Here is a 25,830-nt window from a genome sequence, read left to right on the forward strand (position 1 = left end):
GATGCAATAAAAGGTTTAAAAATGTTTTTAATGTAATAAAAATATGATTCAAGAACTGTGAGAAATTACAAAGTTAAGGCAAAAACCTCTGTTTTCAGATGTATGCAAAGTAGTTTGGGAGTCCACAACTAAGCACACCACAGAGCTCCTTCCCTCAGGCTGGCTGTGTTGAGAGTCTAGAGTGACAGGAACGGCTTGTGAATGATTCAGAGCAGATTCAGAGCAGAAACAGAGACATGGGAGGAGGTAATTTAGCACCACAAAAGAGAAGGGAAACAAGCTTTCTGAGTAGAGGTGGGGCAACCATGGGTATTCTGTGAATACATCAGGGAGGATAAGCTCTGAAGCAAAGATCTACTGGGTGTTAGGCTTGGGAGATCGCTGACCTTCCAAAATGCAAGAAAATGGAGACAGTGTGGGCAGGCTGCCCTGTCAAGAGGTTCGGTAGTGAGGAAAGGGGGAGTGGAGAGAAGCAGACAGCCTGGGATGCCAAGAGCTGGGCATTGGACTGGATGGGGAGATGGGTAAAGCTGGAAATGGACATAGAGTGAAAAGGAGTTAAGGGTGTGAAGGTCAAGATGGACAGGAAGAGCCAAGAGAAGCCGGGCTGGAGAAGTCATGATGACACCTCAATATTTAGGGTCTCCAACAGGCCACGCTTGCAAGACAGGACGATAACCCCTATTTCCCCTTACATGCTTCTACTCCTAGTTGAAAATATAGCAGGGAAATTCAGTTCTCAAAATAAATTCCCTCCTCAACAACCAAAACAGAATAATACATTATCCAAATTCTGCAGTAGTAGGGTCGATCAGAGAAGTGGAGTGCTGTGAGTGGCAGAGGGGATTTACTTTTTATTTATTTATTTATTTATTTATTTATTTATTTATTTATTTATTTATTTATTTTTAGGGATTAGACCTCGTCTTGCCGGATCACTGGAGCATGGCAAGCAGTTGTGTACGTCTGCTGTTCCTGTGCGGGCTGGTGGACATGAGGTCAGCAGAGCCAGCAGTGAGAACAAGCCAATGGTTGGGAAGTGGGGGCAGGTGAGAGCAGACAGGAGTCTGGGAGAAGGAGCTGGAATCTGCTTCCCTTTCTCACTGGAACCCACTTCAGCCTCTCAGCACCTTCAAGTGTCCAGCTCCAGCAGAGAACTGGCACATGTCACCAGAAAGCCCTCACACACCTGCCCTGGAGTCAAGGAGGCTCAAGGAAGAGTTCTGTGGAGGCTGGAGGAGCTGTGGGTGGGGCGGCTGCCTCACACCTGAAGATGAGCTAACAGACCGCCCCCCAACCCCCTCAGCAAGCCTGATCTTATTACACTGGCAAACTTTATGCTGTTCTCACTTTCTGCCTCATTCATGTATTTAAGAAATTGTTCCTGAAGGAAAAGCGATAGTAGAGATTGAATAAATAAATGGAAAAGGTGCTTGAGACTTACCCACCCACCTCTGGGTAAAACCCTATCTTTGTAGTCCCTGGGGTCTACTAAGACCAGTGGCTCTTCCAAAAATGTCTTCTAAATTCAATCTCTTTTGGAAACTGGAAAAATCAACCTTTTCCTAACAGTATTGAAAGAGGCAAATAATCTTAGTGTTATTAACAAGATCAGTTAAACAACCCGAATGGTAAACACCCCTTCCCAAGAAGGTTTGCAGTTTTAGTACCCTGTCTCTCACACCACGGAGATTCTGATCCTTCTTCTCCAGGATTGCGAATCAGAGCTCTACAGCAATCATTCCTAAGGCGGTGTGGCAAGACAGCCTCATCTGAATTATCTGGCAAGATTTTTTAATTGCACCCCAAACCCCATGACAAGTGGTCAGACATAGAGGAGAAGGCCCTGGCAAGGAGAGCAGCAGGGACTAGAATTACATGGTCACATGATGAGCAATGACTGGAGCCACTAGAAGGCAGAGGGAGCAAGGATGGAGTCTCCTCTAGAGCCTTTGGAGGGATGGACGCCCTCCCTGGTCTACACTTTGGTTTTAGGCTTCGGAACTGTGAAACAACAGATTTCTGTTTGTTTTAAGCCATCAGGTTTGTGGCAATTGTTAACGGCAGCCCCAAAAAACTAGTACACCCTGCACGTGTCCTCATAACCCTGCAAATGAAAGTTAATGCTTGGTACAGAAGGGGCTTCCAGGAAACTGTTCTAGTATCGTGGACAAGCAGCAGTTCTGATGGGTTAGCAGTTCTGATGGGTTCTTCCTGCATAACATCATGCAGGAAGTTTAAAAAGAGAGCAATGCCAGTTGTGAAATACTTTGAAGAACACCGTGAAAAAAAGTGTAAGCGTATGATTGAGCCTCGTGCAGGTAAACATTGAAGAACAATATAAAACAGAAATGGTTTTGTTAATGATTAGGAAATGAGCCCAGGTGGGAAGAAAGACCTATTTTTGCATTTTGTTCTCTTCTACACTGTTTGGAGTTTTATTTTCCCCACGCATAACCTATTTTTTAAACCCCTAAGAAAAAAAATAAAACACCACGTAGTTCTGATAAACAGACATGTTCGAGAATGCCTGCATTAGGGACCAGCTAAAAGAGGCACAAGAGAGTCAGCCCAAGGCAAAATTCGGAAACACATGAGGTGGTTCTGGGAGTTTCCAATCTAGATGATTCTGAAGGTCAAGAAAGAAAGGTCAAAGATCTGGGTAACCAGAGGTTATCTGTTTCTAAGTTTCATCACATGTGAAGCCTCTACCATCCCAGAAACAGCCATATTTTAGCCAGGTCTCTGTTCTCGGCTGGGAGGACCATTCATTCACGAATACGGACACTGCTTTGCATATCATTATTTACGCCACTGCTTGCCTACCTCCTGAGGTGTTTATGGTGAGGAGTGAGTATCACATATATAAAATCACACTAATGTTTTATATGAAAAGGAAATCATACTGAAAAGGAGAAAAGTCCATGGCACCTTGTTAACAGCCCCCACTGCCGTCAGTGAGATCTGTCAAGGGTTCTGGTTGCAAAACATTGATTTTATAATAGCAATAAAGTTTACAAATGGCAAAAATATGAGCTTGTTTACTTCTGGAAGATTTTATTATTCATGCAAACTATTAGTCAAATACAGAGGCTGTGATATACACTGCAAAAACCATTTTTTGAGCCAGAAAGACCCCAGAGAGAGAGATACAAAGGAAATGATTTTGTAAAATCTAAGGATTTCTTAATCCTTAGGTTAAAAAGCCAGGTTCTATACCTGGAGCAAAGGTGAGCCTGGTCCGGATCTTTGTGATCAGCGCTCTCTTATAGTTGGTTGTGTTAGTTGTACCAATAGAAACTTCCAGGCTATGGGATACCTGCAGCTCAAACCCAAGTCTACTAGACCTAGTGATCATACACTGTTGGAGGGTTGAGTTCTTTTGCCTTAAACGCAGTTGTTCAGTGGGTCCTGCCAGGTAGCATGCTTGTTGCTGGTTTTTAGGATCTTTTATGCATCTCCTCCACTGGTCTACACTCAGTAAAAGCGATGGTTTCCCTCTACTTCTCGATCTTAGCCTGGCTTCCTAGCTGGTTACCAGAGTCTCTCTAATCCAACTGTGGCTATTCACTGAGGAGCTGAATATACTTAGTGTAAGTGAGACAGACCTGTTTTCCTTCTGCCTTAGCATAATCTGCTTAGAACTCCCCTAAAATACATTGTACAGATTCTAACTATAGATTTCCTTCCTGCATAATATCACGCAGGAAGTTTAAAAAGATAGCAATGATACTGTTAATTCCTCCAGTAAGAGCCATTACAATGTTCTACAGGCAGACACCGAGGGTCTTCACGGATCCATGAATAAAATGTTTTCCTAAGACTGTAATGATGATAGTGAGCTTTTTTGTCTGTTTTCCCTCATCTCCCACTCTATGAGCATTCATTTCTCCCTTTCCTCCTACTAGGACCCTGAAATTTCTAGCTATATAATTTGAGTGTCCCTGACCTTCCCCAACAAGGACACACTGGCCTTACTTACCTGTCTCCTTTGATTGGTTCAGAGTTGATGACACAAGTTGGTTTAAGTAGATAAAAGATCTACTGGGGAGAAAAAGCTGATGCTTTCTCCTAGTGAAGGAAAATTAAGACCCATCTAATTCCAATTGTTACTTCCCTCCATTCCACAATAAAGAGGAGAACCAGCCTTTAAAAAAGCTGCCATAGTACAAGGCAAAGCAGAGAGAAGAAGACCAGAGGACACCAGTAGCCATTGTTGGGCTTCTGGATCAATTCTAGCATAAAGCTCTCCTTTCCTCTGGATTCTTCTGCCAATAAACTCCTTTTAATTGTTTAAGCCAATTTTATACAACTTAAACCTTATATACAAGTAAAACCTAACTGATACAGTGATCAACACAAAATTAAGTGCTGTTTCATAGACATTCAGCTACTTTCCATGCAAATCCTTAGATTTCATTTCCAACAGTAAGACTGAAATGTTGGGGCCACCCCTAAATGGTCCTTATAATTAGGGACCTCAAAATACTTCCTGGAACCTGTGTACAGAATTCAAGGTCGAGATTTGAGTTCTAGATGAATCTGTGAACTCCAAGATTTCTGGGTATTTACAAACAATCCCACAACCATCTAGAGGGAAGGAGCTACCCCAGGAATACCCCCAGCTTCCCTAGGATCATTGGACCTATGGATGAATTCTGGTCACTGCCAAGAAAGGGTCTTGATCACACCAGGGTTTGGCCAGAATCAGGACACCTTCCTATACCACCACTCGCCTACTTGCCTTTGCCCTTTTGCTAGCTAGAGGCACTGAATGAGTATTTACAGATGAGCTAGTTAAAGCAATTCACAATCCAGAGTTCCTTAATTTTACCACTACAGCTTCTGTGAGAAGAGCCACAGAAGGATTCCAGAAAACACTCCCACAGGGTCAGTCTGTGAACACAAGATATTTTAAAATCTTTTAAATAGGTGTTGGGTATATTGTTTTAATAGTGAATATATTTACTTATACTTTATCTCTGAAAACTATTTGAGGTCGCTTTAAAACTATGTAGGAAAAAAGATTAATAAATGAAATCAAACAACATAAAAGTAAAAATAGGAAAATCAAAGACAGGGTAAGGTTAGTATACAAAATGGTTTCATAATATCCTACATAGTTACTATAGATAGACAGCAAATTTGTTTCTGACTTTTTGAATTAGATGTGGCAAAAAGGAAAACACACCTCTAATAGATTCCCAAAGTCTGGTAGATTTAAGAAGAAAGAAAGAAAGAAAGAAAGAAAGAAAGAAAGAAAGAAAGAAAGAAAGAAAGAAAGAAAGGAAGGAAGGAAGGAAGGAAGGAAGGAAGGAAGGAAGGAAGGAAGGAAGGAAAAGAGAGAGAGAAAGAGAAGCAAACAAAAAGGTAGTTGCATGAGAAAGAATAGTTTTCCTGTGAAAACTTTCTCCTGCAGCGAAGGGGACGTTGTGTTACGGAGAGTCTCAAAGAACAAACTGTGGAAATCACATCAGCTTAGCTGATGGGATAACCTCAAAGTACTGTTCAGCAAAAGCAGTTCTAGGGAACAAATTACTCTCTGGTTGGAGCACATAGCTTTTTCACTATCTGCCTTGGTCCAATGAGGCAATTTACAACATCTATTTAAATGTCAGGACCTCAAGCCGTAAGGATGCCACCCAGGGGTGTCTTATATCCATGCAGAGAAACCACCAACAAGGAAAGGAGACCTGAGAGACAAAGAGACACACACAGATGAATTTGATTGTCTGAACACCTGGACGGCTCAGGTCCATCAGCCAATAAATTCCCTTTGTGCTTAAACGATTGGAGTTGAGTTCTGTCCACTGTACTCTATTTCCATACTCTTGACAGATGACTCCCACTGCGTTCAAAAACGGTCTAGGGGCACCTGGGTGGCTTGGCTGGTTAAGTGTCTGCCTTCGGCTTGGGCAATGGTCCCAGGGCCCTGGGATCAGGCCCCGCATCATGTTCCCTGCTCGGTGGGGAGTCGGCTTCTCCCTCTCTCTCTGTCTGCCACTTCTGCTTGTGAGCTCTCTCTCTCTTTCTCTCATCAAATGAATAAATAAAAATCTTTAAAAAAAAAAAAACAGGGCTAAATCGAGGAGGAAGGAGATACAGGGGCACCCATACTCATCCCAGAGGTAAGAGAAAGTGGGGCTTTGTTAATTCTAAAACCTACCACTCCCTCCACACACGATGACCAGGTAGCAAAATGACAACAAGATTTATGTGTGCGGGTCCCTTCACATCTCTGGCTGTTGTATGAAACCAATTGCTTCATTTCTTTATCTACCATCTATTAAATCATGAGTTAAGGAAAGATGCTCTGTGAATTGATTCCACATATGAACTGAATGAATACACATCATCTGAGGAACCAACTGTCGGAGCACAGATGGTATATCGGAGCATGAGATAGTTTCCTTGTCGCAAAGCTCTGCTCTCTGCAACTGCTTTGCCCCCTGCTGTAGGACTGACTTGTTCAGGTAATCTATATTTATCAATAGAGCACTAACATTGTAAAAATAAGGCAATTATACTCCGGTGACAGAGTTAAATATTATGTCACTATATGCAGCAAATGGCATTGTAAGTCATTTCTTCAGATATGATTTGCTCTATAAAAGCTGCATTTCAAGGCATTGGAACTCAGCGGGGATTCTTTGTCAACAATCTGCCATTTCTAGCAAAATTAAGTAATCATCTGGCTACTATATTTAGAAAGCATGTGCAGGCTATAGAACATATAGAAAGCTCTAAATGATGCATTTATCTTCAGGGGACACCATTAGATAGGTGCAGAGTAACATCTGCTTTTATAAGAAAATGGGCTTTCTATTGGAACCATAGAACAAAAAGAACACCACAGTGTAAAGTTCCCTTTGCCTCCCAGAATATCCAGGATCAGGGGATCAGGTCACAAAAACAATGTAGAATAACTTGTAGTTTTTCTTAAAGAGAGTTCTGTGGTTTGAAATTATTTCTCTCCCGTGCCTCTAGCCTTCGCAGAAGTTTTAAGAGACTCACCCTTGGATTATTTCAGAATCTCTCCTTCTATAAGAAGATACTCTGCGCTCACAGACCAGAGATTCATTATTTTAAACCATTATGGTAACTTTGAAAACTATGATGGCAGCTCCTGTTTCTTGTGCACTTACCATGTCTGAGGAATAAATAGGCATTGTGCATACGTTATTTCATTAAGTAAATGATACGAAATTATATAGATGTATGTGTGTGTGCCTATTGTGGTTAGGATATATGTATAAGGTATATATTTGTGTATATATCCCTGGTTCATAAATAAAGAAATCAATATTCAGAGACATAAGAAATTTACCGAATATCTCATAGAAAGTAAGGGATAGAGCTGGCTCTGGCTACTTCTGAGGCCAGGCCTAACACCACACCACAGCTGCCCCCCGAACAATCAAACCATCCATTGTATTATTTACCCTCTCACATTAATTCACATCTTTCTCCTCCTGGATCTCCAAGCCCCTCTTGCCTTCCATCTATAGTTACACATGGTAATGGGCTGAAACATAACGACTGCTTTCAGGAGGTGTCCCGAGTTCTCTGAGAAAATAAAACTGAATTCTGTGAAAGTTAAAGGACAAGTGAAAAGGACAAGAAGAAGAGCAGATGACATGAGACCCTGGTGTGCCCATTGCCTGATTTCCAGTAGGCTCATCCTGATTCACTGGGCCCGGATGCTTTGGAAGATGTGTTTATTCCATGCCTGCACTCTTGCCCACTGCTGCTAGAAAAAAGACCTCGGGACCTTGCTGGAGGAGTTTTTCCTGTGTGCTTTTTTTTAAAGATTTATGTATTTATTTGAGAGAAAGACAGAGAGTGCAAGCAGTGGAAGGGTAGAGGGAGAAAAAGAGGAAGAGGAAGAGGAAGAGGAAGAGGAAGCGATCTCAAGCAGACTCCCCACTGAATCTCTCAGACTCTCAGATTCCTGAGATCATGATCTGAAACAAAACTAAGAGTTGATTGCTTAACCTGTTGAGTCACGCAGCCGCCCCAGGACTTTGCTGTTTATGAGAACTCCTTGCGGGAAGGAATGCAGGGAGTGCGAGGCAGCCAGTGTGGGCCTGAAGACCACTGCACGTCAGGTTCTATCCAACTTCCAGGCTTTCTTTTCTACCTGAGATCTACTCTGTGGTCAGCAAGAATTTGATCACCGTATGCTGCGTGAGAGAGAGACAGAGAGAAAGAGTCTCTCCTGCTTGGAGTTATTGGGCTTCTTTTACTTACAAGTTTACAATTTTAATCAAAATTGGAACATTTTTTAGCCATTATTTATTCAAATAAATTATTGTTGCCTTCTAGTCTCGCCCCTTCTTCTGAGACCCTAGTAACATATATGTAAACTGCTTAATATCATCCTACAAGTCACTGCTGCTCTGTTAGGCTTTTTGGTTCCATGATTTTTTAACTCTATATTTCATTCTGTATAGATTTTATTCCTGGATCTTCAAGTTCACTGATTTTTTTCCCCATCTTTAGTGCCTAATCTTCTGTTAATTCTATACACTAAATTTTTCTTTTCAAATGTTGTATTTCAATCTCCAGAAGTTTCATCTGGTTCTTTTTACCTTCCATTTTCTCATTCCATTCATGCTTTGCTTTACTTGAACATATTTATTATAGCTGGTCTAACGTCCTTCTTTGCTAATTCCATCTATAGAGCTAGAGTGTCTCTATTGATTGATTTTCTCCTGGTGTGGGTTACATTTTCTTGCTTTGTAGCATGTTTGATGATTTTTTAAAAATGGATTATGGAAATTATGAATGTTATGCTATTGAATGTGTGGATTTTTGTTTTTCTGTTTTCCTTTAAAGAATAGTGGGCTTTGTTTCAGCAAGCAATGACTTGCTTTCCAGCTTCACCCCTTCTAGACCTGTTTGGTTTTTTTGTTTGTCTGTTTTGTTTTTTCAGGTTTTCTATCACACACCTTGTGTAGTTTTATTCCAGGGGTTGTTCAGCCTTACTATTAACACATGACCCCTTGTAGTCTCCACTGAATGCCCTCATGACCAGTGAGGACTCTCTACCGTGGGTGCCTGGAGCTTAAACATCTCCTTGCCCTTGTGAATTTACAAGTCTCTGATTATATTTCCCCCTGCCTCATGGACTTTTACCCCATGCACACACAATGTAATAATTGGCAAAATGCAAGGGAGCCCTGCAGGAAGATTCATGCAGCTCCATTTCTGCATAGTACCGTCTTCTTTACAGTTATGATCTGCAACTCCCAAGGTGCTCAGCCTCCCTTTATCTCCTTTTCCTTAGTTCAGCAAGCCTACTGAGCTCTGCTTGGGATTCTCATCCCTGCACTGTGGTTGGAAGTTGCCTCCAAGTGGAAACCAGGGTGAGAATGGGGCTCATCTCATTTGCTCCTGTCTCTCAGGAACCTCAGCCCTGAGCTACCTCTGTCTGGTGTTTGGAAATAGCTGTTTTAGAGACTTTGTCCAGTTTCCTACTTGTTTATGGTAGAAAGATAAATTTGGTCCCAATGCCTCTTCTCTGGAAATAAACAGAAATTCAAGAAATTTTTTGAAGCTTCAAAGTTCTCATAACATTTCCCAATTTATCTGACCATGCACCACCTCTTATAGAGCAGCTATTAACATCTTTGGGAGTTAGTCTTCCTTGGAATACCTTTTGGAAAACTTTGCTTTAAGGGAACATATTCTTTAGAGTAGATATAAGAGCGTGTAGGAATGTCAGGAAGGATGATTACATGGGTCTAGCATATTTCTGATATAGTTATTTTTCTCCAAATGGCTCCTCTTTCAGTAAGTTAGTTTGGGTCTATTCATTGGATTTATGGTGATTTTTTTTTAAATTATGCTCTGTTACTACTTACTGTTAAGTATGCCCTATAGATTGAATAATTTAGTTACCAGGGGAAATGACACTGCAAAGTTCAAAACCCAAATTAATATAAGTAATCTGTTTTCTTATTCAATAGTCTAAATCTCCAGCAACGTGACCAGAAAAAGCTTGTAATCCTTTTCTGCAAATATGTTAAAGAATACTCAGGGATGCCGCATAAGTGACTCAAATGTCCCCAAATGCACTAATTGACAGGTCACATTATTTTCTCTCGGGGTGGAAATGTGAAAGATTGTGTCATATGTGATCAATTACTACCTGCAGCTCTAGGGGTCTGAAGCCTCCCTGACAGCCTGAGTTCCTTGGTGGGCCACAAACTGGTTTTTCTTTCAGACCTCAGATCCTGTCCCACTGCCTGTCTTTGGTGACATTCTTCACACTGTGTTAACAACAATTTTGAAGCAAGAAAATATAATTCAAGAATTGTTTGAGGGTCAGAAATGATCTCCAGATATAGACAAGGAGAAGCTGGAACGTGATTTCCTGAAGCCACCGAAAACTTTGGCTCAATTTAATAAGTATTTACGAAGTATGCACAAGATAAAATATTTTTTAAAGATTTATCTATTTATGCATGAGAGACACAAAGAGAGGCAGAGACACAGGCAGAGGGAGAAGCAGGCTCCCTGCAGGGTGCCCGATGCAGGACTCGATCCCAGAACCTCAGGATCATGCCCTGAGCCAAAGGCGGGCACTCAGCCTCTGAGCCACCCAGGTGCCCCAAGATAAAATACCTTTAACACGTCTTCTCAATAGCCAATCTTTTCCAATCATGTTAGAACCAACAGAATGCAGTCAGGCTAGCATAAGCTACTTTGGCCATCCCTAGCCAGAACTTCTGACATCCGTTTTTGTTGTTGTTTGAGGAAAATCTTTATTTCTGGGATTTTTAAAATGATATTGCGCCTTGTAGAAGACGTGAGGGTGGGATCTGGTTCAAAATACCAAATATTAACACATGAATGAACTCTTCAAGCTAAAATTACTCCAGCTGCAACGTGACTTGTAAGAGATAAAAAGGGAAGCAAAGAGGAAAACAATTCCGTAAGCTAACAAGTTCAGATAAATGAAATGAATAAAAACCCATAGTGACTTAAGGAGGGATGTGGGACAGTTCATTTAAACGTGTGTGTGTGTGTGTGTGCGTGTGTGTGTGTGTGTGAAAATACAAAGCTGAAGCCATCTGAGTACTTCCATAAGAAAAAATGCATTTTTCCATTTCACCGATAGCCTTATGTCTTTCTATATATTTTTTAAAGATTTATTTACTTAAGAGGAAGAGAGAAAGAGAGAGAGTGGTGGGAGAGGAAGAGGGAGAAAATCTCAAGCTGACTCGGGGGCCCAACGTCACGCCCCTGAGACCACGACCTGAGCCAATTGTCAGATGCTTAACCGGCTGAGCCACCCAGGCACCCCTATGTTTCCAATTTTTTTTTAAGTAGAAAAATATTATCTGTGGTTTTAGGTAGAATGAGCCACTTGCACACATAAGTAGTTCAGAAAACATCTATAAACTCTTCATGAATCCATGATCTTTCTGTGTATATTTTTGCAAGCCTCGTTTCAGATCTCATATGTCTTTGAGGATGAAATCCCTCCTAGTATGCCACAGTATCACTTTCCTTAAGAAATCTCAAAGAATAGGGCAGTCCCGGTGACGCAGCGGTTTGGCGCCGCCTGCAGCCTGGGGCGCGATCCTGGAGACCCTGGATCGAGTCCCACATCGGGTTCCCTGCATGGAGCCTGCTTCTCCCTCTGCCTGTGTCTCTGCCTCTCATTCTCTCTCTGTGTCTCTATAAATAAATAAATAAACAAAATCTTTAAGAGAAAGAATAGATTACTTATGCTTCAAATTAAAAGTGTGATAACTTACTATAGGTCAGTGAGTGTGCATAATATATTGTTCCTTATACTTACCCTGACTGCGGAAAGCTTCGTTTTTTGCTCCCCCAGGTACATGTGATTTGAGACCACTCGCCTTTGATGAGTGGGACTCATGTGCAAACCAACCTTCGGTTTGGAACTGCAGTTGTTTTTAACAGAAGCTGTTATTTGTGGTTTTGTCTCACTGCATTGCAGTCTACAAAATGCCTTTGTTCAGTGTTTGTCGCCTCACCTCTAGTTACGACTCATTATACTGCCTTTTCACTTTTTCTTTGACCGCTTTCCAAAATTCAGTATTTAATAGCTAACCTACCAGCACAAATACGGGCCCCGAGGTATGCACACGGCGCACCTTCTCACCTGATACCCATTACGTTGGCAAATGGTGCCTGTTTATCCCTCCACTTGACACCTTCTTCCTGTGTGTCCTTTGAGTGAAATTGTGATGTCTCAATATTTACCTCTATCATTCACAGACGGAACTTATCATCTGGCTTATCGGTAAGTAGAAATGATGCACAGCTTATGTGCAATGAAATCATCGCAGAAGCGAAATCCAGAGACTGATCCTAACCTTGTAGGGCAGTGTCTTGTCTCTCTTTGGTGAGGTGATTCGGTATCTCTAAGAGTATCAGTCATTCATAGGGTGTTTGGGATACTGATGTCAATAATCCTCCCACTGCTTAAAGATCACGTGTGGTGCTTGTTAATAATACAAATTCCAGTATCCCATTCTCAGAGATTCTAACTAACAGGCCTTGTGCGTGGCCCATTTTAGCAGTTCAGCAAACACTTTCAGATGGTGTCCTGATTGGACTTCGAGACACACTGACCTGTACAACCTCAGAGGTTAAATACCTGCACCACTGGGCTAGAGCTATACATTCTTTTTTTTTTTTTTTTAAGTGTGTTCTGAGTTTTACGGAGAGGTAAACAAGATAGTGCGCTCTGATTTTTATCAACAGATATCAGTAGCTGAATTAAACATCACTTCAACTTCCCTAGCTGACATTCTGTCCAGTTCAACTTTGAAATATTATTATCCCAAAGAGGATCACTGGCACTTCCATGTGGCGATTTGACCTTGATGAGATGCTCTGCTCCGCAGATAGCAGGACCTACGATACCATGAGCTGCTCGCACGCAGTCAGGAGACACCTGCTCAGAGAAAGAAATGGATTTGTTTTCCTCTCCAAACCCAATGTGGGACCTTGTCCCATTTTATTTGTAACTAAAACACAACCGAGGAGACTTCATCAAATCTGTCAAATACTAGCCAAAGATACACTTGACCTGGAGTGAAGTATCAGGAATTTTTAAACATTTAACTCCTAGTGTGTATGAGTTTGAAACCAAGTTGAGCAGAACCCATTAATGTCACAGTGATCGGTTACCAATGGAAATAAATAATTCATGATGAAGGGAATTAGTCTAATTAGCAGGCAGTTTGAGTCCTTTGATAAAACCTCGCTCTAATTCCGTGAAGGGCAGGAAGTGCTGTCATCAGTCAGCCCTGAAAAGATTAGCATCTATTATGAATGAGGTTCGACACCCTAGCGAAGTCATGTGTGTCCTGGAGACAAACTTAATATGTTCCAGAATGGGACACAGTTTGTCTCACCAACACATCACGATTCCTACCAGGCTATTGTATGTAATAACAAGCAAAGATCAACGCTCCATCCTGTCACTCACTCCGCTGTCCGTCATTCTGACAACTGTGCAAATACATTCTCCATGCAAAGGAGGGAGTGTGCCCTGAATACTTGTAAAATTGCACAGGATGTCAAGGAAAATATGTGTTACTTTCTCACTCACCAAAACAAACACACAGAACCAAATGTCAGCCCGGAAACTGACGGTTTCAGAGATGGTGGGCAATATAGGATGTCAGGTTTGGTGTATACACATTTCATTTTAAAAACTGTTGTCAGCTCTCCCGGGAAATTTGCTTCCCTACTTATCTCTCTCTAGATATTGAAGTTACAAGATCAATCACAGGCTTCTGGCTTCTGCAACTGCAGATAAATGGAGATAAGGGTCCTGAGCAAAGAAGCTGCTGGAATTCCAAACGAATGTTATAAAGGAAAACAGGGAAAAGTTTTTTGGTTTGGCCCGTCGTTAGAGTGCACAAATGGCTTGCATCCTTGGGATGGCTCAGTTCTGGGAAGATCTGCAGTTTCTGAATATGTGGCCTGATGTATCTAAAAGATGTTGACTGTTCCGCACTGTGCAAGCCCCACATTATTTTGCAGCCCACAAGCTGACGCGGCATCAGCTGTGTTTCCATTTTTACTTATGAGCCTTTTGAAATTACATGTTTCCATTTTGCAATTTGATGTAATAATGAAGAAACTCCAAATTTGTAAGTTATTGTATTGCTTGTTTTTATTGTGTAAAATTAATTGCTCCATTTATTTATGTCATTAAGAAGGGGGGTACCATTTTGCGCATTTTATCATTTGCTGTAATAATTAACATGCCAATAACACCACAGACGCCTTGGAAACAGCAAGGATCAAGCCTGAAAGTCTGAATAGCACATAACATGGCAGCCCCTGTTGTGAGAAGGGCTGCTTCCCAAAAGTGAGGGGAAGAACGTAACATCACACGAGTATTAATAATCCTGATGAGCACATACTTGTGGAAATGAAGTGGAAGTGAGCATGTTTAGCCAATACAAGAAGTGACGTTTGTAGAAGCAAAATAGTATAGTTCTCATAAATTGTAATCCAGCTGTCCAAACACAGTTGAAATAAGCGTCGATACTGTAGACATACATGGGCTGCACCAACTTGGTGTTGACAACTCACTTAGATCTGAAAAGATACCTTGGTAAATATTTGGTATAGTTCTTTAGAATTAGCTGTTACTAAGGAGGGTTAGATATTGGCTCTATCTTTCTTTGCAACCTATCTACCAACTAGAGAGCTGAATCAAAATCTTACAGTTTTGCATTTATGTAGCCAACACTGGAATTGCTCTGCAGGGGAGCAGAGAAATGATTTGCAGATCTGCAAAATCTTTAGCACTTCGTGTATACCTCCTATTTATGACCAATTACATAGATAGATAGATGATAGATAGATAGATGATAGATAGATAGATAGATAGATAGATAGATAGATAGATAGATGATAATAGATAATCTTGAGGGCAGGAAGCATTCTTTATAAAAATTTTTTTACTTAAAATTCAATTTAACTGACATAGAGTGTGTTATTAGTTCCAGAGGTAGAATTTAGTGACTCATCAGTTGCATAGAACATCCAGTGTTCATTACATCAAGTGCCCTCCTTAATGCTCATCACTCCATTGCCCTACACTCACTCCCCTCCAGCAACTCTCAGTTTGTTTCCTACAGTTAAGAGTATTTTTTTAAAGATTTTGTTTATTTATTCATGAGACACACACACACAGAGAGAGAGAGAGAGAGAGAGGCAGAGACACAGGCAGAGGGAGAAGCAGGCTCGATGCAGGGAGCCCGACGTGGGACTCGATCCCGGGTCTCCAGGATCAGGCCCTGGGCTGAAGGTGGTGCTAAACCACTGAGCCACTTGGGCTACCCTAGTTAAGAGTATTTAATGGTTTGCCTTCTTCTCTGTTTTCATCTTATTTTATTTTTCCTTCCCTTTGGCTATGTTCATCTGTTTTGTTTCTTAAATTTTACATATGAATGAAATAATATATTTGTCTTTCTCTGACTGATTTATTTCGCTTAGCATAATACCCCCCTAGTTCTAGCCACGTTGTTGCAAATGGCAAGATCTCACTCTTTTTGATGGTTGAGTAATATTTCATCATATATATGTAGATATACACGCACACATGCACATCTTTACCCATTCATCGGTCGATAGACATCTGGGCTCTTTCCATATTTTGGCTATTGTGGACATTGCTGATATAAACATTGGGGTGCAGTGCCCCTTCAAATCACTGTTTGTCTCCTTTGGATAAATACCCAGTAGTGCAGTTGCTGGGTCATAGGGTAGCTCTATCTCCACACTGTTTTCCAGAGTGGCTGCACCAGTTTGCATTCCCACTACAGCGTAAGAGGGTTTCCCTTTCTCAGGAACCATTCTTTATCCCTCTATATATCTTCTCTTCCTCATACCAGTCTCCAGCAGGGGGAAAACGATATAACTGGTGTCGAGTGAATCTTGACTGGGTAAATGGACAGAACCTACTAACCAAGGTGCAGTCACCCAATCAAGCATTTCTCTATAAAGAACAACAGAATGGCAACAATCCACACCAATCTTAGAATGCATCTGTGGCTCAAAGTCTCAGGGTATGATCATGGCTGGCCTTCTCAGCTCCAAGGATCTGTTGCCTGTTTAACTAATGGATGCAGAGTCCTGTTCTGACAGCATCCATCAGCTGAGCTTGAGCTCAAAAATCACCTTGTGTTCTACCAAGAGCTCCGACTCCACAGAGAGGGAAAACCTTCCAACTGAGACCCTATCCTCTCTCAGATGTCCCTACAGAGAAACCCATAAAAGACTGAAAGTATTTTGACATGCAGTAATTAAAATTATTTTTCAGAATCCAGAACATTAATCCAAGTCTCATGTCTCCTTAGAATTCAGTTCTCTTTAGCCAAATATTTAAGACACTGTTGCCAGAGCAGACAGTTCATAGATCACAGGGAAGTTGGTTACTTGAATCTAGTAAAAATCACTAATTTAGATTAATTGAGAAAACTCTGTCTGAATTAGTGAAGAATATTATAAACAGATTTTTTTTTAGATTTTTTTTATTTATTCATGAGAAACACAGAGAGAAAGGCCGAGACACAGGCAGAGAGAGAAGCAGGCTCCCTGCAGGGAGCTCGACGTGGGACTCGATCCCGGGACTCCAGGATCACACCCTGGGCCAAAGGCAGACACTCAACTGCTGAGCCACCCAGGCATTCCTATAAACAAACTTTTTTAAACAAGTGTTTTATTCCTTTTAAGAAGTATGGCCTAGCTTGAATGGGCTAGGAGAACTCTGCAAGTATCTGCATGGAGAATTCAGATATGGAATTATTATGTTATTTGCCGGTAAATAATCATTTTAATTCATTTGTATTTGTTACAACCTTTTAGTAGAATGTGACTTGAACACTACATTGCCACTCAAAACTTGCTGAGTTATGGGCAGCCCGGGTAACTCAGTGGTTTAGCCCCGCCTTCAGCCCAGGGTGTGATCCTAAAGACCGGGGATCGAGTCCCGGGTCAGGCTCCCTGCATGGATCCTGCTTCTCCCTCTGCCTGTGTCTCTGCCTCTCTCTCTCTCTCTCTCTCTCTCATGAATAGATAAATAAATAAAATCTTAAAAAAAAAAGCTTGCTGAGTTACGTTTTTAACAGCTTTATGACACGTCTAGGTAAGCTTATAATTTTGTCACTCTAAACAATGCTCTTTGGAAAGCATGCCCTAGGGACGGTTACTCCCATCAAGTTGGTTCAGTTTAATGTATGAGTTCCTAGAGGCCTGGTACATGCGGTTGGTAACGGCAGGGGATGAAAGATTTAGAAAGTAGATCCTAGAAGGTAAAAGTTCTTTTAACCAATATTTATTTTTCTTTTAAACATCAGAGTACAGCTCAGAACATTTCACTAAGAAAAAAAATTGGTTTTACTAAGGAATCCACTCCATTGCTGAACACTTCAGTCTGCACAGTTAACATTTAGTTACATACATTTTGCAACAAATGTCACCTTGTCCTGTTAAAATAAGCCAATGTGGAACTTTTAGCTGGGCTTTTAGTTCCTACATATCAATCACACACAGAAATAGAAATCTTTTATTCCTGTTAAGTAGCTCTTATCATGCCATACAGATTTTTTAAATGTTAACAAACAAAAGGAAAAACATCCTTGAGTATTATCAGAGGGAATGAAGACAAAAATACTGAACACATGTACAAATAATAATTCTAAATTAGTGGTTTTGAACCAAAGGAAGTATAGTGAAAGCTGTAGCCCTTTCTTTCCAGAAAAACACACAAAATGTCCACACAAATGAAATTTGGGCACAATTTCTTTAAGAAATCTGTGATATTCTGTGTCTTCTTAGGTGTATTTAGGCAGTTATTTCTTTAATATCGTGCAAAAGTACATTTTGGTTCTGGAACCTAAAGAAATTACTACTGCTTCTGAGTAACTAGAGCCCAGATTGATCAGTTTCTAATTTTATCTCCCACTTCTCTTTTCTATCATTCTATTTTGCCCTCTGCTAAGAAGTTCTGAATTCACCTTATTTGCAAAGACATTCCAAAGAGCAGAAGACATAGACTAGGTTCTCAGCAGTGACAAGAGATGGAATGAGGGCGATATTTCAGAGCCAGTAATTTTCATTAATAGATCCAAGGAGAGATTTGGATAATTTTCTCCTCAATAGCCATGTTCTCCTTTCCTATTAACATAATTTCTATTTCCTACTTTAGCTGAGGGTTAGAAAAGAACTCTACCTTGCAGCCTCTCTCGCAGCTAGAAGCAGCCATATCAAACCATGGCCAGCAGAAGCTTCTGGGGAGAAGCTCTTTTGAATGCTCTTTACAACGGGCTCAGTGGTTTGCTCTCACATGACTTTTTTGCCCTTTGCCAGAATGCAAAGACGATGCCTTGAGGTCCAGGACCCACCTGGCAGCCATAAGAGCAACAGTCACACACTAAAGATGGCAGAGGAAGAACATGAATGGACAGTGAGGCAATCATGAAACCAGCCCTGAACTGATTTATCTCCAGATTTCATATTATGTGAGAAAAATAAAACCCTTCTTTTTTTTTTTAAACTACTGTTTTCCTGGCTTTTCTTTCATTTGCAACTGAGCCTACATCCTAACTCATATACCCACATCTACTCAACCAGCCACGTTGAAGCTGTGTTCCACTGACTTCCAAAGCAGTGTTTTCATAACTTTAAGGAACATATAACTCCTTGAGAATGCTGTTAAAATGCAGATTCTGATTCAAGCTTGAGATGGGGCCCAAGAGCCTGCATTTCAAGCTCCCAGGTGAGGCTGAGTCTGCTGGTCTATGTGCAGATCCCCCTTTGAGCATTAAGGTTCTATAGGATATATAAATTGAATGGAAATTTCATCCATATGTGATTTTTCTTTCCTAGGGAGAGGTCCTATTGTTTTCATCAGATTCTCAAGGGGGTCTGTCAAACAAAAAGATTTAAAACAGATATTGTATGGGATTAATTGACAACAAAAGAAGAGAACCCTATTGACCATGGGATCCAATTCCCCATCCGTGAGGGTCTTTGGGAAAAGAGTAGATAAAGCAAGAACTGACTGTCCCCCCTTTGCCTCCAGTCCCTAGCCAGCTTCATTCCTCACCCTCTGTGCCTTTCTCTGGCCCTGGGAGGAGGACCCTAAGAACTCCATCACCTGGATTGTCTTATCAGCTGGCTCTGGTTGGGTTAACCAGCAGAGGCACCAGTGGGAAATCCCAGGCCTGGAGAAGAGAGAGGTGGGGTTTTCCTCCCTCACTTCTGTCCTGGGCATCACACCTCTGGCTTGTGTCTATGGCAGACACTATGTCCCTTCGTGAGTCCAGCTCTCTGAGTCGCCTCACTGGGCTCTGGCAAAGGCATCTTCCTTTGCCTTGTCAGCCCAAGGACTAGTTCCCACGATGGCTAGTGTCTGAGTAGCCAAACCAACCGGAATGATTTCCACTTCCTGCTGGATGCTGAATGATGTACACGGCAACTGTCCTCTGGGCCATCAGGCCAGTGGCCACCTACCAGTACCCAGTTTGGACTTCTTTCTCTAGCACTCCAAACTGTTTGCCACTGTCACACTTCTCTGTCCTCAACACGCTCCTTCTAAAGTTTGCTCAGACCTCTGGTGGGAAGGGGTGACTAATGGGCAGCAGCCTCTTCCTGCCACTGCTCAGGGACTCCTCAGCCCCATCTTCTCCCTCCACCACAGTCCTAGCACCTATAAGATGGGGGGAAAACCCCAAACAAACCTCAGACTCCTTAGTAAAGCATCAAGGTCCCTTTCCAGGCCCATTTCCTACCTCTCCTCCAGTCATGTCCTCCATGGATTCACACCGATCCATTTGACGCTCCCTAAATACATCTTGCTATTTCAAGCCTCTAAACCTTTTCATTTTTTTCCTTCTTCCCAGAAGGGGCCTTTAATTCTCCAGCTTCCCAGAAAATTCCACTTGTGCCTTAAAATTCTGCCAAATGTCACTCACAGAGACAGTGGGTTCAGCCATCCTGTCCATCCTTTGTGCCTTCAGAACATTCTTCACATGATGTACCCATCACCCAATATGGGGCAATCTGTTTCCAGGTCTCTCTTTGCCCTGTGGCTGGGCACGCTGAGGACATGCATGACAGCTTTCTGAGGTCCCGCTCCCAAGTGTCTGACACCAGTCAGTGCCCTTAATACGGGAGGAGGGAGGGCACCTGGGTGGCTCAGCGGTTGAGCATCTGCCTTTGGTGCAGGGCGTGATCCTGGGGTCCTGGGATCGAGTCCCCCATCGGGCTCCCTGCATGGAGCCTGCTTCTCCCTCTGCCTGTGTCTCTGCCTCTCTCTCTGTGTGTGTGTCTCTTATGAATAAATAAATAAAATCTTTAAAAAAAAATACAGGAGGGGGGAAACAGGTAAAGAGAGAGGGAGAAGCCTGGGGACATTTACATCTACTTGATCAGCCTCTCCCTTCCGTGGAAGCAAGGGTAGCAGCGCCCCACTCCATCTTCCAAGAATCTTTCTGTTTACGCTGAATTCTGTATGTGCCTTGGACCTGGGAGAGCTCGGAAGGCCCGAGACTGAATCCCTGAATCATCGTATAGGCGGGACTGATGCAGGGCTCGGCGCCGCTCAGTGATGAGAAATACAACACGAGGGGTGATTCCCACAGGGGGCCTGGGCCATTCCCCTGGAAGTTCATCAGATGACCTACAGTTTTCTGTTTCCACAACAATTGCTGTGGTTGTTTTTTGCCTCCATGTAATATTTATTCTTCAGGAGTCCCCCGGCTTACAAAATAGAAGCCCATGAGAAGGGGGGAAACGCTGTGGGTAGTTATGGAAACCCAGTTAGTGTTCATCACGGTGCCCTAAAAGATAGAGAGGCCAAACCGCTTCAGTAACTGCCCGTCCCCTCGCCCTCCCGGCCAGCGGCCCCGCGTCTCTATCCTTGCTCTGCAGACTGCCCTGCTTGACCCACAGGTGCCGGGTCTTTATGAACCAAACATAGAAATGAAAATATTCATCTGCCTCATTCCGTCTCTCCTTTGTTTCTCCCGCTGCTTCAGCTCCCCCTGTACAACCTCCGACAACAAAGCCCAGTGCGGCCGCCGCTAAGAACACGCCGGGGAACGCTCACGGCTGAGCCTGCATTACTTACGGCGCTAGCTTTTGTTCGTCTGTGTGAAGTATGTGAGGGCCCCTAGTGATTCCGACCCCACTGGTGATTAATCATCTTGTTTTGTATCATTCTTCCCGTTGTGCACGGCCAGGGAGGCGACATCTGTCCCAAAGCTAACTGTCAATATCTTCGTTAGGACCTCTGCGTTAATCCTGCGGCCTCCCTTGCTCACGGCCAGGTGGCCGATTCCCCAGAGTCCCACTCCCGAGAGGGGCTCTGAGCAGGACTTTGAGCTCTTGTATGGACCACAAGCCAGCCTCAAACCTTAAGTATCGGTGGCTCAGTGGCTGAGCATCTGCCTTTGACTCAGGTCATGATCCTGGAGGCCCAGGATCGAGTCCCCCATCGGGCTCCCTGCATGGAGCCTGCTTCTCCCTCTGCCTGTGTCTCTGCCTCTCTCTCTCTCTCTCTCTCTCTCCCTAAGTGTGTTTCTCATGAATAAATAAATAAAATCTTTTTTTAAAAAAAAAGCCTTAAGTATCATAACTCAAGAATGGGGCCTGTTGGCCTTGCCGCGAGCTTCCTGCCTACAGATGATCTTGAAGGACTACTTATTTCCATTTTTTTCTCCTCCTGATTGCAGTTAGAAGAAGAGTTAGAACTGCTTTCTGATCCTCAACCACAGTCCCTTACTATCAATTCACTTCCAAGAGCATCTTGCTTTGTCCCTCGGGAATTTCTTACTCTTACCACTTAGACACCATCTTAATTTGATGTTAAGGTTGTGTTAGAAGAGTAGGGTTTTCCATCATTCCAAATACAGAAAGGAATGACTTCTGCCAAGGAGTTTATGTGGACTCAAAACGAAAGAGAGGCCTGTCACCCAGATTTGGGTCCTAGTTAGGAGCTGTTGAAAGACAGAAATGTGGAGGAGGATGTGCTTTTCTTCTCCGTGAGGTTGTTTCTCATAAGGTCTCATTATTTTGAATTGTACCGGGTGTGGGAGCAGCTGCTCTCTATCCCCCCAAATCATTTTCCTTTTGCTCTTCACATAACAGAATTTTTCATCTTTCCCTTTCTCCCTCAACATAACAGAAGAAAAAAGACTACATTTCCCATCGACTCTTGCAGGTAAAGATGGCCATGACAGTAAGTTCTGGCCAGTGAGATGTAAATGGAACTGAAGAATGCAATGAACAGGCTAAGCCCTTAAAAAGAAGGAGCCTCTTTCTCTCTCTCTTCCCCTTGGCCTAATGTGGAAATAGACCATCTTGGACCTGCCAGTGAAGGTGATACATTATGAACGATACAACAGTAAGATGGAAGGTGTCTGGCCTCCTGCTTATCACTAATGTTCTTCAGATGCCACAGTATATGAGGTCCCTCTATTAAGGACCAAGGTTATCACTTCCTAGCTTACCAAAAATAACCCTCTTTCTTGCTGTCCCTCCTGCTAACTTCCTTACTACTAATGGAAAAATAAGACCTCACGTGATAATTTTTTAATTCCTTCCTAACATCTTACCTCCAGAGAACCTTACTTTAAAGATTTTCTTATTATTCATTTATTTGACAGAGAGAGAGAGCACAAGCAGGGGCAATGGCAGGTAGAGGGAGAAGCCGGCTTCCCACTGAGCAGGAAGCCCAATGCGGGGTTCGATTCCAGGACCCTGGGATCACCATCTGAACCAAAGGCAGACGCTTAACCGACTGAGCCACAGAGAACCTTACCTTAGAGTAAGTGTGATGAGGAAACTACAACAAAGTGACTTATTCTCTGCATTGATATTACCATTCACTGGAAGGTGCAGAAAAGATCCAAGGATCAAGACCCTCAAGATCCAAGGATCTCAAGAAGTGAAGGGCCCCAGAAATGCACTGGCTCTTCACAGTGCCATATGTACTAGTGGTACCTGTGACTGGCCTCTTCCTCACTGACCGCAGCTGAATTCCTAGAGACTGTCCCCAGAGCCCTCCAGCATCCACTTCCATCTGGCAACTTTTCAGTGCCACCTCCCTGCATTGGCAGTCCTCCTGTGGGGTGGAGCAGTGACACACAGCAGTGGCCAGCATTGTCATCCTGAGAAGCAGCCAGCAGCAACAGGATCGTTCTGCTTTGGGGCACCTGGGTGGCTCAGTGGTGGAGCGTCTGCCTTTGGCTCAGGACGTGATCCCAGGGTCCCGGGAAGGAGTCCCTCATCGGACTCTCCACAGGGAACCTGCTTCTCCCTCTGCTTATATCTCTGCCTCCCTCTCTGTGTCTCTCATGAATAAATAAAATCTTAAAAAAAAATTGTTCTGCTTCTGTGCTGATTCTTTACTATCCCTTATAGAGCTTAACTACAGTCACTTTACCTTTTTCCCATGCCCAATACCCTTGGATGTCTTCCCTGAAACAATGTGTCACCGGCCCAAGATCTGCTCTCTGTCAAACAAGCAGAAAGCTGAATGCACTTGTGAAACAAGAGGTGCTTGTGGTTAGGAGTTCACACTTCCAGATTTAACCAATGAGAAGCATCAAATGCTTTTCCTGTCCTTGAGAGAAACTGTGTGGTTTGATTTTGGAGCCTCCCATATCGCTTTTCTTTGCTCTGGCCTCTTGTCTAGCTCCTTCCTTATCCAGCAGATGGTCAACTGGCTTTTGATGCTCCTGACGTAGAGAAAAGTCTGACAAAATGCAGGGCCTTGCACAGAGTTGGTGTACAGGAACCTTAAGTTACTTGTAAATAACATAAACTAATTCTAATTAAAGTGTAATAAATGCATATGTTAGGCCTTGAGAGCATCTGTAATATGTTTCAAGTATCCAAACTAAAGGCTAATAACCATAATAATAAAGATTGGGGCCATCTGGTAGCTAAGTAGGGGAAGTATTTTGGTTGAAGCACAGGATGGAAGATAGGAGAGTAGTACATGTGGCTCACCTGTTAAAAACAAACCTCTGGGGCAGCCCGGGTGGCTCAGCGGTTTAGCGCCGCCTTAAGCCCAGGTCGTGATCCTGGAGACCCGGAATCGAGTCCCACGTCGGGCTCCCTGCATGGAGCCTGCTTCTCCCTCTGCCTGTGTCTCTGCCTCTCTCTCTCTTTCTCTCTGTCTCTCATGAATAGATAAATAAAATCTTAAAAAATTGTCAATAAATAAATAAATAAAAATAAAAACCAGACTCTGATTTAGTGGATCCCAGAGTGTAGCCTGGATTCTGCATTTCTGACAAAGCCCCCAGTGATGTCAGTGCTGCAGTTCCATGGGCCCTGCCTGGAGGTCAATGTTCAATCAATACTCTCATGACATGTCGCATGGGAATAACCTACTTGTTGATTCATTTCTGTTCATGACAACAACACAAATACAGCTATCATTCTGACCAACCTCTAAGCTTTAATGAGTTCTCACATTTTATACTTCCTCAGGAAGCTAAAGTGAGTAATGAACTGTTATTATTGGGGGCTACGGAGAGTCCTCTTAGCAGATTAGAATCTTCATTGGGTCCAGGACTTGGCTACCTATTTACAAGATTCCAAATTACGATCTGGCAAGGAAGAATGGCCACCTCTCTCGGTGGTTCCGTATCACAGAGTCTGAAAGGACCTTTCAAGTCAGAAACCCTGTGTTGCAGGTTTCCCACGAAGTAGACTCTGAGACAGAGATTAGCAGGCAAGACGTTCTTGGGACCAACACACGTGGATGGGAGGAGGCAGGACTGGCCAGCAGACACTGAGCCGAGACACAGGCTCAAGGAAGTTCTTACTCTGGGAGCCCTGAACCTGGGATGGCCCTTGCCTCAAGTGGAACTAAGGGGCCTGTCCTTGGATGCAGGCTGACCCTGGAAAGAGCATGACCTTGAGAAAGACAATTTTCCTCTGCAGAGAGCTGACATTTGGGACTGTCCAGAAGCCAGTAGAATAGATTTTTATTCCTGAAGGGAGCTCTGGGTGGTGTGTCACTCTGTCTACCACAATTTGCCCTCTGGAGGCTCCCAAGGATCTTAAGAAAGACTTCACCTGGCCTTCAGAGCTAGGATTGCCCTCCAAACAGTAAATGCCTACCACTCTTCTTTGTTCCTAAAACCTCAATTTTATTCACTTTCTGCCAAGTAGCCATGTCCCTCAGGGAAGACAGGCTCCAAACTGTCACTCACGGTGGTCTCATCAGCGCTGGTTTGCACATGGCAGACACTTCCTTGAAGGGAAGGCTGATATAAACTTCTGAAAAAAAGCTTTTCTCAGTGTTAAAAATGAGGGAGAATGTCCCTTCTTTTGTGTCTTGCTCAGATCAATGTTACTGTATCTATGTGTGACGGCTGGAACTGCAACCATGAAGGTAAAGGCCTAAAAACGAAAGCCAGACAGTAGAACATAAAGATGGAAAGAACCAAGGGATCCCTGGGTGGCGCAGCGGTTTGGCGCCTGCCTTTGGCCCAGGGCGCGATCCTGGAGACCCGGGATCGAGTCCCACGTCGGGCTCCTGGTGCATGGAGCCTGCTTCTCCCTCTGCCTGTGTCTCAGCCTCTCTCCTCTCTCTGTGTGACTATTGTAAATAAATAAAAATTAAAAAAAAAAAAAAGATGGAAAGAACCTGGATCTTCAATGGTATCACTGAGCCACTGCCTTATTCCACCCTAGAACTGCCTCCTCTGGATGTCTCATTATCTGAACTAATTAGTCTCTTCACTTTTTAACCATTACAGGTTTTTTTAATAATATGCAATTGAAACATCTTAATAGGTTCAA

General features: G+C 42.9%; 1 long non-coding RNA gene across 4 annotated transcripts in view; it reads left to right on the plus strand.

Annotated features, from left to right (window-relative positions):
- The window catches only part of LOC144304640 (uncharacterized), a 37,301-nt gene extending 34,299 nt beyond the window's left edge, over window positions 1–3,002 (plus strand). For all 4 annotated transcript variants that reach the window (XR_013371564.1, XR_013371566.1, XR_013371565.1 and 1 more), the window contains one exon: window positions 913–3,002. This is a non-coding gene — a long non-coding RNA (uncharacterized LOC144304640). The remainder of the gene's footprint in view (window positions 1–912) is intronic.
- The last annotated feature ends 22,828 nt before the right edge of the window (window positions 3,003–25,830 follow it).

The sequence above is a fragment of the Canis aureus genome, chromosome 34 (genome assembly GCF_053574225.1).
Source record: "Canis aureus isolate CA01 chromosome 34, VMU_Caureus_v.1.0, whole genome shotgun sequence".
In the NCBI taxonomy this organism is placed as follows: Eukaryota; Metazoa; Chordata; class Mammalia; order Carnivora; family Canidae; genus Canis; species Canis aureus.